The following is a 13,567-nucleotide window of genomic DNA, read 5'->3' on the forward strand; positions in this document are numbered from 1 at the left end:
TGCTTCTTAATCTGTACCCTCAGTTTATTGTGTTATTTCTCTATCAGTACTCAGTTCAGTGTGCTCTTTCAGTATCTGTACACTAAGTTAATTGTCTTAATTCTCTATTTGTGCTCTCAGTTTAGTGCTTTGTTTCTTTATCTGTACTTTCAGTCCAGTGTGTTGTTTCTTTATCTGTACTGTCATTTGAGTGTGCTGTTCCTGTTCCTGTAGCTTAGTACTTGTGTCTTAATAATCTGTCTGTAATTTCAGTTCAGTTAGTTGTTTCTCTACCTTAACTCATAAAGCAGTGTGTTGTTTCTCTATCTGTTCTCCCACTTCAGTGGATTATTTCTCGATCGCTACTCTTTGTTCAGTGTGTTGTTTCTTCATCTGTTTTGTCTGTTCATTGTGCTCGTTCTGTCAGTGTACACTTAGTTCATCTAGTTATGTCTCTATCTTTATTTTAAGTTCAGTGTGCTGTTTCTCTAAGTGTTCTGTCAATTCAGTGTGTTTTCTCCAAATCTGTACAGTCAGTTCAGAGTGCTGTTTCACTTTGCCAACTCTCAGTTCAGTGTGCTCTTTCACATATCTGTACACTCAGTTCATTGTCTTATTTCTGTATCTGTACTCTCAGTTAAGTGTGCTGTTTCGGAATCTGTACACTCAGTTCATTGTGTAACTTCTCGATCTGTACTCTCAGTTCACTGTGTTGTTCCTCTCTCTGAAATCAGAGTTCAGTTTGTCGTTTCTCTATCTGTACACTCAGTTCAGTGTATTATTTTTCTACCTACACTATCAGTTCAGTGTATTCGTTCTTTGTCTGTACTGTCAGTTCAGTATGCGGTTTCTTTTTGTGTGCTCTCAGTCCAGTGTGCTCTTTCATGTATCTGTGCAATCAGGTCATTGCATTTATTTCTCTATCTTTACTCTCTGTTCAGTGTGCTGGTTCTCTCAATGTACCCTCAAAACAGTGTGCTGTCTCTGTATCTGTACACACAAGTACAGTGTTTAGTTTCTCTAACTCGCATTTCAGTGTGCTGTGACTTTATCTGTACACTCAGTTATTTCTCCATCTGAACTTTCAATTCAGTGTTTCGTTTCTCTTTCTGAACTCGCAGTTCAGTGTGTTGTTTCTCTATCTGTGCTGTCAGTTCAATGTGCTGTTTCTGTATCTGTACACTCATTTCATGTGTTATTTCTCGCTCTGTAGTCACTGTTCAGTGTGCTGCTCCTTGTGTTAGTACTCTGTATGCACTCCGAGTTCAGTGTGCTGTATCGCTATCTGTACTCACAGTTCAGTGTTTTGTTTCTCTATCTGTAAACTCGTTTCATTGTGTTATTTTATCTGTACCCATATCTGTTTCTATAACTATACACTCAGTTCATTGTGTGAGATCTCTATCTGCACTCTCAGTACAGTGTGCTGTTTCTCTATCTGTACACTCAGTTCACTGTGTAATTTCTCGATCTGTACTCTCAGTTCACTGTGTTGTTCCTCTCTCTGAAATCAGAGTTCAGTTTGTCGTTTCTCTATCTGTACACTCAGTTCAGTGTATTATTTTTCTACCTACACTATCAGTTCAATGTATTCGTTCTTTGTCTGTACTGTCAGTTCAGTATGCGGTTTCTTTTTGTGTGCTCTCAGTCCAGTGTGATCTTTCATGTATCTGTGCAATCAGGTCATTGCATTTATTTCTCTATCTTTACTCTCTGTTCAGTGTGCTGGTTCTCTCAATGTACTCTCAAAACAGTGTGCTGTCTCTGTATCTGTACACATTGACCAGAAACTCAAAAAGACTTGCCATATAATCACAGTGACTTCAGGAGCAGGTCAGTGGCGAACAATACCGTGTGGGCGGCATGGTGGCACAGTGGTTAGCACAGTGGTTAGCACTGCTGTCTCACAGCGCCTGAGATGCACTGGAGAAATCCACCAAAAATGTTTATACAACATCTTCTAAACCCACAGCCACTTCCAACTAGAAGAACAAGGATAGCAGATACGTGAGAAATCAATTAAAAATAGCTACAAGACTATGAGAGCTAAACTCTACCACATTCAACAGAAGTTCAACGCAACTTGTTCCAACAAAACAATCGGTCTTTATTAACAAGGAAACTGCTTGCAGAGTGGCTGAACTTAGAAAAGAGAGGTTTGATTACAGCTCTGAATCTCTCACTTGTTCACACTTACATAGAGAAAAGCCAGAAGTTTTATACTTAAAAGTTATCAACAGCTATCAACCAGCTAGTGGTTAGTCATCCATTAGACTAGTAAATTGAATTATGATCTGTGTTATTTTATATTGACCTCCCAAAATCTGGTTGGAGAAAGTGAGAACTGCAGATGCTAGAGATCAGAGCTGAAAAATGTGTTGCTGGAAGAGTGCAGCAAGTCAGACAGCATCCAAGGAGCAGGAGAATCGACGTTTCAGGCATAAGTCCTTCTTCAGGAATCCTATTTTCCTGAAGAAGGGCTTATGCCCGAAATGTCGATTCTCCTGCTCCTTGGATGCTGCTTGACCTGCTGCGCTTTTCCAGCAACACATTTTTCTGCTCCCAAAATCTGGTGCCACAAACTTTATTTCATAATCTCATCCTTGTTGGGGCCTCAAAGGATTTTGTGGAATGTCTTTATTTGGGCTCAGTCAGTATCCCAGAATTTATGGTAGAGCCAGCCTAATAATGCCCAACTTCCACCCTACCTCCCTAGCACCAATCTTGCTGAGTTGGGGACTGTTTATGATCAGAATTATCTAAGATCGATGACTTTTAGCAATTTCTGGGTAGTTTATTTAGAAACAGCAGTTTGGATATGCAGCCCATGACGGATGAGAACTCTTTACCAATCCCAGAGCTGCTCTGTTAAATGGAGGTACAGAGGCAGCACACTCCCAGCTCCCTGTCTGCTGTGAGGTCTGCGATGGTAATGGCTTTTACTCTTCTGATGAGCAAATGGAACGGAACTCCTTGCCTTCCCCAGAAAGATGGAGGCTTGTCTCTCCAGATATTCATTGAGCATTGTTCCCTACCTGTTCCTGTAGATGTCCGTTGTTTTGGGAGTTCATCATCTCGTTTCGTCAATCTCCTGTGGAAACCCTCTCAGCCTGGGACGATGGCCAGCTCCTCATGATGGTCCAGAATGACAGTCATTCTCTTTCCCCACCTCTATTTGAAGGTTAGTTGTCTCCTAACCCAGCTGTACAATGACCAGCCCATTTCACTATTGTAATTTCATCTGTATCCCAGTATTCCTGATGCAATTCCCCCTCATTAAGTATCACAGCCTCCTTCCCATTGCATAGACCCTGAAAAAGGGCTTATGCCCGAAACGTCGAATCTCTTGTTCCTTGGATGCTGCCTGACCTGCTGTGCTTTTCCAGCAACCCATTTTCAGCTCTGATCTCCAGCATCTGCAGACCTCACTTTCTCCTCCATTGCATGGACCCTGACAAGCCCATCTTGGCTATTCTTGGCTGGAATCCTAGGAGAAACCGTAGTCTACCTTCTGAGCAATTTAGCCAGACAGACCTGAATGATAAATGAATAGACCCCTGACTGTTATATGTAAAGCTCTCTAATCAGGTTCACACAACAACCAGGACTGGTTGCACCGGACCCAAACTGTAATGGTATGGGACCCCTGACCAGCAAACTAACTGTCCCCAAGCCTGTGGACTGGTATTGGAGGCTGCTTTCATTTTACTGTGCTGGCTACTCGGCTTGAATAGTCCGCTACCTGGACCTCACTGATATTGGCTTCCTTTTGATTTTGAGACATGATTATTTGCTTGAATCACATGCACTGTCTGGTGCATATGAGACTGGCAAAAGCCGTGGGACAGGAACTGATGTATTTCTTCGCTGTCTATAGGAATCTGTCCACCCACTTGACTGGGATTATGAGGAAAAGGCAGGAGAATGACATGGAGTCATTCTGCGCAGTCAGAGAATGGTACTGACAATATGAACAAAAGCAAGTCAAGCAGTCAGGGCAGGCAGGGATAAGGTAGGATGAATAAATTAAACTGCATTTATTTCAATGCAATGGGCCAAACTGGGAAGGCAAATGAATTCAGGGCATGGTTAGGAACATGGGACTGGGATATCTTAGCAATTACAGAAACATGGCTCAGGGATGGGCAGGATTGGCAGCTTAATGTTCCAGGATACAAATACTACAGGAATGATAGAAAGGGAGGCAAGAGAGGAGGGGGAGTGGCGTGCTTGATAAGGGATAGCATTACAGCTGTGCTGAGGGAGGATATTCCTGGAAATATATCAAGAGGAGCTATTCTGGGTGGAGCTATTCTGTATTATAGATTCCCCCCCACCCCCCCAATAGTCAGAGGGAAATTGAGAAACAAACTTGTAAGAAGATCTCAGTTATCTGCAAGAATAATAGGGTGGTTATGGTAGGGGATTTTAACTTTCCAAACATAGACTGGGATTGCCACAGTGTTAAAGGTTTAGATGGAGAGGAATTTGTTAAGTGTGTACAAGAAAATGTTCTGTTTCAATGTGTGGATGTACCTACTAGAGAAGGTGCAAAACTTGACCGACTCTTGGGAAATAAGGCAGGGCAGGTGACTGAGATGTCAGTGGGGGAGCACTTTGGGGCCAGCAAAGATCATTGTATTAGTTTTAAAATAGTGATGGAAAAGGATAGACTGGATCTAAAAGTTGAAGTTCCACATTAGATAAAAAAACAATTTTGACACTATTAGGCAAGAACTTTCTAAAGTTAATTGGAGGTAGATTTTCACAGGTAAAGATACGGCTGGAAAATGGGAAGCCTTCAGAAATGAGATACCGAGAATCCAGAGAAAGTAATTTCCTGTTAGGGTGAAAGGACAGGTTAATAGGTATAGGGAATACTGGGTGATGAAAGAAATTGAGGGTTTGGTTAGGAAAACAGTAGTGGGCGGCACGGTGGCACAGTGGTTAGCACTGCTGCCTCACAGCGCCTGAGACCCGGGTTCAATTCCCGACTGACTGTGTGGAGTTTGCACGTTCTCCCCGTGTCAGCGTGGGTTTCCTCCGGGTGCTCCGGTTTCCTCCCACAGTCCAAAGATGTGCAGGTTAGATGAATTGGCCATGCTAAATTGCCCGTAGTGTTAGGTAAGGGGTAAATGTAAGGGTATGGGTGGGTTTCGCTTCGGCGGGTCGGTGTGGACTTGTTGGGCCGAAGGGCCTGTTTCCACACTGTAAGTCTAATCTATACAAAGGAAGCATATGTAAGGTATTGACAGGATAGATCGAGTGAATCCTTAGAAGAGTATAAAGGCAGTAGGAGCATACATATGAGGAAAATCAGGAGGGCAAAAAGGGGACATGAGATAGCTTTGACAAATAGAATTAAGGAGAATCCAAAGGGTTTTTACAAATACATTAAGGACAAAAGGGCAACTAGGGAGAGAATAGGGGCCCTCAAAGATCAGCAAGGCGGCCTTTGTGTGGAGCCACAGAAAATGGGGGAGATACTAAACGAGTATTTTGCATCAGTATTTACTGTGGAAAAGGATATGGAAGATATAGACTGTAGGGAAATAGATAGTGACACCTTGCAAAATGTCCATAAACAGAGGAGGAAGTTCTGGATGTCTTGGAATGCATAAAGGTGGACAAATCCCCAAAACCTGATCAGGTATACCCAAGAGCTCTTTGGGAAGCTAGAGAAGTGTTTGCTGGGCCTCTTGCTGAGATATTTATATCATTGATAGTCACAGGTGAGGTGACAGAAAACTGGAGGTTGGCAAATGTGGTGCCACTGTTTAAGAAGGATGGTAAGGACAACCCGGGGAACTACAGACTAGTGAGCCTGACGTCGGTGGTGGGCAAGTTGTTGGAGGGAATCCTGAGGAACAGGATGTACATGTATTTGGAAAGGCAAGAACTGATTAGGGATAGTCAAGATGGCTTTGTACGGGGGAAATCATGTCTCATAAACTTGATTGAGCTTTTTGAAGAAGAAACAAAAAGGATTGATGAGGGCAGAGCGGTAGATGTGATCTATATGGACATCAGTAAGGCGTTCGACAAGGTTCCCCGTGGGAAACTGATTAGCAAGATCTCATGGAATACAAGGAGAACTAGCCATTTGGATACAGAACTGGCTTAAAGGTGGGATGGAGGATTGTTTTTCAGACTGGAGGCCTGTGACCAGTGGAGTGCAATAAGGATCGATGCTGGGTCCTATACTTTTTGTCATTTACATAAATGATTTGGATGCGAGCATAAGAGGTATCATTGGTAAGTTTGCAGATGACACCAAAATTGGAGGTTTAGTGGACAGTGAAGAGGGATACCTCATGATTACAACAGGATCTTGACCAAATGGGCCAATGGACTGAGAAGTGGCAGATGGAGTTTAATTCAGATAAATGGGAGGTGCTGCATTTTGGGAAAGCAAATTTTAGCAGGATTATACACTTAATGGTAAGGTGCTAGGGAGTGTTGCTGAACAAAGAGACTTGGAGTGCAAGTGCATAGCTCCTTGAGTTGCAGGTAGATATGATAGTGAAGAAGGCGTTTGGTATGCTTTCCTTTATTGGTCAGAGTACTGAGTACAGGAGTTGGGAGGTCATGAGGCAGCTGTACAGGATATTGGTTAGGCTACTGTTGGAATATTACGTGCAATTCTCGTCTCCTTCCTATCGAAAAGACGTTGTGAAATTTGAAAGGGTTCAGAAAAGATTTACAAGGATCTTGCCAGGGTTGGAGGATTTGAGCTAAAGGGAGAGGCTGAACAGGGTGGGGCTGTTTTTCCTGGAGCATCAGAGGCTGAGGGGTGACCTTATAGAGATTTTAAAAATTATGAGGGGCAAGGAGAGGGTAAGTAGACGAATTCTTTTCCCTGGGGTCGGGGACTTCAGAACTAAAGGGTGAGAGGAGAAAGATATAAAAGAGACCTAAGGGGCAACACTTTCACACAGAGGATGGTAGGGATATGGAATGAGCTGCCAGAGGAAGTGGTGGAGGCTGGTCCAATTGCAACATTGAAGAGGCATTTGGATGGGTATATGAACAGGAAGGGTTTGAAGGGATGTGGGCTGGGTGCTGGAGGTAGGACTAGATTGGGTTGGGATATCTGGTCGGTGTAGACGGGTTGGACCGAAGGGTCTGTTTCCATGTTGTACATCTCTATGACTCTATATGGATTGCTGAAAGGGCCCACTGTTCCCATTTCTTCTCTCTGATAGTGCTTTCCTCTTAATTCTGTTCTCACCATTATCCTGAAGTTCCCTTTCTCTAAATAGTCACTCACCTGAACTACATTATGTTCCACCATTTTCAGAACAAGAACACAGATGGCAATCTCCAAGTGCCTTCTTCCCATAATCACAGTGCCATCTCAGAAAAACTCTCTGCTGAGCTCCATTTCCCAGCAGACCAATACCCTCACAGTAGTCCCATTTTCTCAGACCCACGATACCCAATAAACAAAATTCCAATCAGTTCTTTTCCCAACTTTGCCATGAATTCCGCCATCTCTTGTGTGTTCTCTTTTCAAGTGAACTCATCCTCAGTTTCACAATTCCACAGAGGTAAACTGGAAACAATCTACCACATACCAAGATTTAATAAGGCATCACATTGTAATTGAGGAACTGACTGAAGGAAAGACTGAGAAAAAAAACAAACCAACTGCACGTTCTTAGTGAAGGAAGGTTAATCGCAAACATTCTTAAAAAGGTACATTCAAGAGTTTTAATAATTAATTCCTTAGATGAACAATTTGTAGGTCTGTCACTGTTGCAAATTGAATTTCTACAACTTCAAAACAAATGAGAGATTAAAAAAAGGCTTGACTCCACTAACATTCTAGTATGTGTTAATTGATTTAATTTAAAGATGGCTTCCTCCTGTAAACTGCCAAATCACATCACTTCCAACACAAATAGCTATTGACCTCATCAGTCTTGAGAGCAGGGTCAAATTAAATGTTAAAACCGCTAAATGTTGGCTATTATTTTCATTGAGGAGAAACAACTTCTCAAATTTAGTTGCATGGACTCAATACAGTTTTGTTCTGTAATGACATTATGAATTTCCTCCATTTTGAACCCATTAAATACATTCTCAGAAATACCTTTACTGAGTTGAACAAATTCAGCCCAGCTTCTCAGAATTATTTAGAGGAATTTAGAATACTGTAATATGGTGAGAGATTTGAAAATGTAAGTCAATTGACAGGTTTTCCATCCAATTATACAGGTTATTCTGCTATAACGCGCGCTTCATTAACATGAATTTGCTGTAACGCAATGGATGAATTCAGGACACTGTTTCTATAGCCGATTTTTTTAAAAAAAAGTGGGTTGGTTTTATTGCAATTACATCACCAAGACTTGAAGCGTTGCTTTTAAAGAGCAATTTATCCATAAAGCACAAAAACGCAACAATCCCATTATAGAAGAACTACCTGTAACCACATCAACAGATGATTAAACAGGTTATACTTCCCCACTTCAGTAGCCTAAGGACAGGGCCTTTGCTCTAGTTATGTGAGGGTTAAAAAAAAGAAAATCAAATTCAAGGCAATTTAGCATCATGATCAAACCTATTAGTCCATTGAAAATATTGAATTTATTTGACATGTTTCATTTCAGAATTGTGTGAAGTCCTCACTTTCACTTGTATCAATCACATGTCTACTGGATGAATGGCTTTCTAATTTGACACAATAACAACATTTAGATATTCAGGCTGGACAAAGTGTAACACAAAGTAGTAAAAATAAAGATAGACGCCGATTACGAACCACCATACAGGGAAAGCAGAAGTACGACTGAGGCAAGACCGTACAGGTTACTGGATGACAGCCTGACAGATAAGGGAAGTAAAACCAAAAAAAAGCATACTCAGATCAGGAAGTTTTATAATGATTAAAGCAAAATATTATAGATACTGGAAATCTGAAATTAAAATAAATTGTTAGAAAAATTCAGCAAGCCTGTATGAATATGTGGAGCGAGTAACAGAGTTGATGTTGAGCCCATAAGGCCTCTTCTTCAGTAATTTTTACTTCCACATTATTAAAGGCTATTTGCTCACAGCATGAGTCAAGTCCAAATGGACTAGACCCTGGTTTTAAACTAGCAGCAGCTGGTCTCCTCCATATACTCAATTCAAGCAACTTAGACACAGCGCTGTTGCCCACAGCAGACAAGACATTTATCCCCATGAAGGGCATATTGAGAAGCTTCAGGGTGAGCATCTAGTCGGATATTCTGTGGGGATAACAATATACTCCATTAATTTGTGGAAAACAGTCAATAGGTCTTTTTTTCTCCTTCCCTTATTTCTCCTGCCTTGTGTTTGCATTCTCATTCTCAGTCTCTCACACTCTCGCTCTCTCACCTGCTCAAAAGTTGAGTTTTCTGATCCTCTGGCAAGTCTCTACACAGTCCAGGGTTTTGTGAACTCCACCTTGAGAACTACTGGCCATAAAGGAATCTATTGTCGAAAATAAATGTAACAAAACCAGTATCACTTCTACTTAGTAATGAGGACAATTCATCCTGAATATTCAGCTAGTTTCTATTTTATCAGGAGCCTGTGATTCACCAGGTTTCCGTGACACCATATAAATTGCTGATGCAGGACCAACTGTACAGGACATGAACAGCTTCACGTCCACAGCAGTACAAGAAATAAATATTCATATTGTTCACAATGCAGTAACATTGCAAGTCGGATCAACTTTAAACGATTTAAATCAAAAATTTTAGTGATCATATACACTGCACAATAATGATTGCAACAGAAAAATATTTCTGTCACATTTTAAATGTAGCAAATGTTTGAAGAATATTGAATATTTGAAGGAAAGTGGAATTGAGATAGATAAGCAATGATCGTATCCTTTCAGATCCAATAGATAATATGATCGATATTTGCACCTATTTCTTATTTAAATGGAAGTACGACTCTGCCAGGATCCAAAGTTGGCACTTGTGTGGAAACAGAAGCCACTCAGTCTGATCATAGCTGATCACTCCACTGTATATAGTCCTCTCTGGCCTAATGTCTCTTCATACACCAGTCCTGCCTTCTCAGGAATAAGTCTGATATTCTTTCGTTGCATTCCCTTCATAACCAAAGCAATCTTTCTCAGATAAAAGTGGACTGAAACTGCACACTGTGCATTAAGTGTGGCCTCAACAAGGCCCTAAGCAATTGCAGCAAGGCATCCCTGCTTCTGTACTCAAATCCTCTCGCTATGAAAACCAATATACAATTTGCTTTGTAACTGCCTGTTGCAGCTACATGCTTAGTTTGAGGTTTGAGGACATCCAGGTCTCATTGCACCTCCCTCTTTCCCAATCCATCACACGGAGTCAAAATGGTGGCAAAGTAGGACGTTCTGGTTGGAGCTCCTCTGCTTGCCAATCCCTTCCCCTTTTCCTTCACTTTTCTTCCTCTTCGTAGTTTTTCTTCTCTTCCCACCTCACTGCCCTCTCTGGACAATGGATTTAGCACAACAGCTCAGTGGTAAGCACTGCTGTCTCACAGCGCTAGCGACCAGGGTTCAGTTCCCGCCTTGGGCGACTGTGTGGAGCTTGCACATTCTCCCTGTGTCTGCGCGAGTTACCTCCGGGTGCTCTGGTTTCATCCCACAATCCAAAGATGTGCAAGTTTGGTGAATTGGCCATGCTAAATTGCCCATAGTGTTAGCTACATTAGTCAGATGGAAATGGGTCTGGGTGGGTTACTGTTCTGTGGTTCATGTGAACTTATTGGGCAAAATGGCCTGTTTTCATACTGTAGGGAATGCAATCTAGTCGAGGAGTGGAACAATCATTTGCAGATCTTAGGAATACTAGTGTGAATGAATCGGACAGTAAAGAGAACATTAGCTAAAGGCATTCAGAAACCAGGGCAGAGCTGGGCAGATCTGCTGCCTCGTACCTTAAATGGAATGAGGGCAAATGGTTTAACTCCATCGGAGTTAATGACACCAGGGCAATGAGATTGCAGGGCATGCTGTGGCTAGAAGCAAGGATCGAGGATCCATAAGTTAAACAATTTGTGAGAAAGCTGTGCAGGTAGTGGCATGTATTGGAACAAGAGGTATGGAATCAGAGATACCATTTACAGTGCTTCCACTGTGATAATTTGTCTTCATACCAAATTGTTACTGCTGTGTGCAGCTAGTGTCACCAAATCATGTTACCACTCACAATGCAAATTGCAAGACTGACCTCACACACAGATTCAGCTGCAACATGACGTCCCAATTCCTACACTTAATGCAACAACAAATAAATACAAGTGTACCAAATACCTTTTTCACTATCCTCCAGTTTCTACGACTCCAGTTTCAAGAATTTATGCACATGTCCCCACGGTCTGTTTGTTCGGCAATACTCTCCAGGATCCTACCATTAATTGGATGAGACTGGCTTGGATTTGCATTATCAAAATACAACATCTCACATTTACCTAAATGAGACTCCATCTCCCACTCCTTAGCCCATCAGATCAAGATAACTTTCTTCACTTTCCACTACACCACCAATTTTGATGTAATCTGCAAACTTGCTAACCATTCCTCCTATATTCACAATCAAACGATTTTTATAAAGTAGGAAAACCAGTGGACCCAGCATCGAAACTTGTGGTAAAGGCCTCCATTACGAAAACCAGCCCTCCACCACCACCTCTGTCTCCCTTCTTCAAGCCATTTTTATATACATATGGCTAGCTCTCCCTGGAGTCCACATGATCTAACCTTGCGAACTAAACTACCATGCGGAACCTTGTCAGACACCTTGCCTAAATCTAAACAGACAACGTTCTCCACTCTGCCTTCATTGACAGAGCGGACTGCTCTGTCAATTCTTCAAAAAGCTCAATCAAGTTATTGAGACACGATTTTCCATGTACAAAGCCACATTGACTATCTGTAATCAGTGCTTGCCTTTCCAAGTACATGTTAATCCTGTCCCTCAGAATCTTCTCCAACAACTTACCCATGGCTTTTACTACCACTTCTCTGAAATACTTTGCACTCGGTCTCTCTGATGTAGAGGAGACCACATCGGGAGCAGTGAATGCAATAAATCAGGGAATGCAGGTGAATCTCTGCCAGACCTAGAATGATTCCTTTTAGAATGATGACAGAGGGAAGAGGGGAGGTGTGGTGGCAGGCGTTGTACCTCCTGCGGCTGCAGGGAAAGGTGACAGATGTGAAGATAGTGCGGATGGGAGGTGAACTGACGAGGTAATGAACACTCCCTGTGGAAAACAGATAGGGGTGGGGAAGGAAATATCATTTTGGTGGTGGGGTCAGACTGCAGGTGATGAAAATGGCAGAGGATGATGTATTGGATTTGGCGTTTAGTGGGGTGGTATGTAAGGACCAGGGGCACTCTATCCTTGTCAGGGTTGTGGGGAGGACGGATTTGAGGGTAGAGGTATGGAAAATGTTGGAGATACAATTGAGGATATTGTTGATCCCAGGGACGGGGAAAACACAGCCCTTAAAGTAGGAACACACCTGAGGTATCCTGGAGTGGAATTGCTCATTCTGAGAGCAAATATTGCAGAGGAATGGTAGTGTGGGATTGCATTTTTGCAAGAGGAGGTTGGGAGGAGGTTTAGTCAAGGTAGCTGTGGGAATTGGCGGATTTCAAGTAGATGTTGGTACTAAGCCGGTTGCCAGAGGTGAAGATTGAGAGGTCCCAGAAGGAGAGGGAGGTATCAGAGATGGTCGGGATAAATTTGATGTTAAGGTAGAGGATGTGGGTGAAGATAATGAACTGTTTGAGCGCTTTTTGGAAACATGAGGTAGTGCCAACACAGTCATCAATGTAGTGGAAGAAAAGGTGGGGAATGGTGCCGGTGTAGCTGCAGAAGAGGGGCTGTTCCATATATCTGCCTCTGCCAAGGATGCCCACCTTGAAGAGGTTTTCCTCCTTGATCCACAAAGATTTCAGTGGGTCCCGCTCCCTGGTCATCCCCTCCGCTCTGAAACTGTTCAACCACCTCATAAGAATTGGGCGGCACGGTGGCACAGTGGTTAGCACTGCTGCCTCACAGCGCCTGAGACCCGGGTTCAATTCCCGACTCAGGCGACTGACTGTGTGGAGTTTGCACGTTCTCCCCGTGTCTGCGTGGGTTTCCTCCGGGTGCTCCGGTTTCCTCCCACTGTCCAAAGATGTGCGGGTCAGGTGAATTGGCCATGCTAAATTGCCCGTAGTGTTAGGTAAGGGGTAAATGTAGGGGTATGGGTGGGTTGCGCTTCGGCGGGTCGGTGTGGACATGTTGGGCCGAAGGGCCTGTTTCCACACTGTAAGTCTAATCTAATCTAATACAGCTACCCCCAGACGTCCCTGACCACTCCAGACCCTACCCAACCTCCTCCTGAATCCCCCAAATACCACCAACCACGCGGTTGGTCCAGCCACCCCCATTGCCATTGACAATGCATTATTCCTGTGGATGCTGCTGACTATGTCACATCTGTGAATGCTGCCTCCACTGATCTCACCAAACACAACACCCCCGCAGAGACTGAAACCATCGCTTCCACCTCTGCCGCTGACAATGTCATTTCTGCGAAGGTCAATCCTGCTGC

Source organism: Hemiscyllium ocellatum, chromosome 35 (genome assembly GCF_020745735.1).
Source record: "Hemiscyllium ocellatum isolate sHemOce1 chromosome 35, sHemOce1.pat.X.cur, whole genome shotgun sequence".
Lineage (NCBI taxonomy): Eukaryota > Metazoa > Chordata > Chondrichthyes > Orectolobiformes > Hemiscylliidae > Hemiscyllium > Hemiscyllium ocellatum.